This window comes from Vombatus ursinus, unplaced genomic scaffold, assembly GCF_900497805.2.
Source record: "Vombatus ursinus unplaced genomic scaffold, bare-nosed wombat genome assembly UNPS02004196.1, whole genome shotgun sequence".
In the NCBI taxonomy this organism is placed as follows: Eukaryota; Metazoa; Chordata; class Mammalia; order Diprotodontia; family Vombatidae; genus Vombatus; species Vombatus ursinus.
The window spans coordinates 213,236-213,530 of NW_020943974.1; the positions used below are offsets into that span (position 1 = coordinate 213,236).

Genomic DNA, 295 nt, shown 5'->3' on the forward strand with positions numbered 1-295 from the left:
GGATAGATGGATGGGAGGATGGATAGATGGATGGGAGGATGGATGAAGGGATGGATAGATAGAAGGAAGGAAGGATGGATGGATGGACAGATGGATGGATAGACGGATAGATAGAGAGAAGGAAGGATGGATGGATAGATGGATGGATAGATGGATGGAAGGATGGATGGACAGAAGGAAGGAAGAAAGGATGGATGGATGGATAGACAGACAGAAGGAAGGATGGATGGATGGATGGACAGATGGATAGATGGATGGATGGACAGATGGATGGAAGGATGGATGGATGGATGGA

The 295-nt window shown here is 47.1% G+C and overlaps 1 protein-coding gene across 1 annotated transcript in view; it reads right to left on the reverse strand.

The window, feature by feature from the left end:
• The window catches only part of LOC114053923 (histone deacetylase 4), a 253,834-nt gene that overhangs the window by 211,788 nt on the left and 41,751 nt on the right, over nucleotides 1-295 (reverse strand). The gene's annotated exons all lie outside the window — the stretch shown is intronic.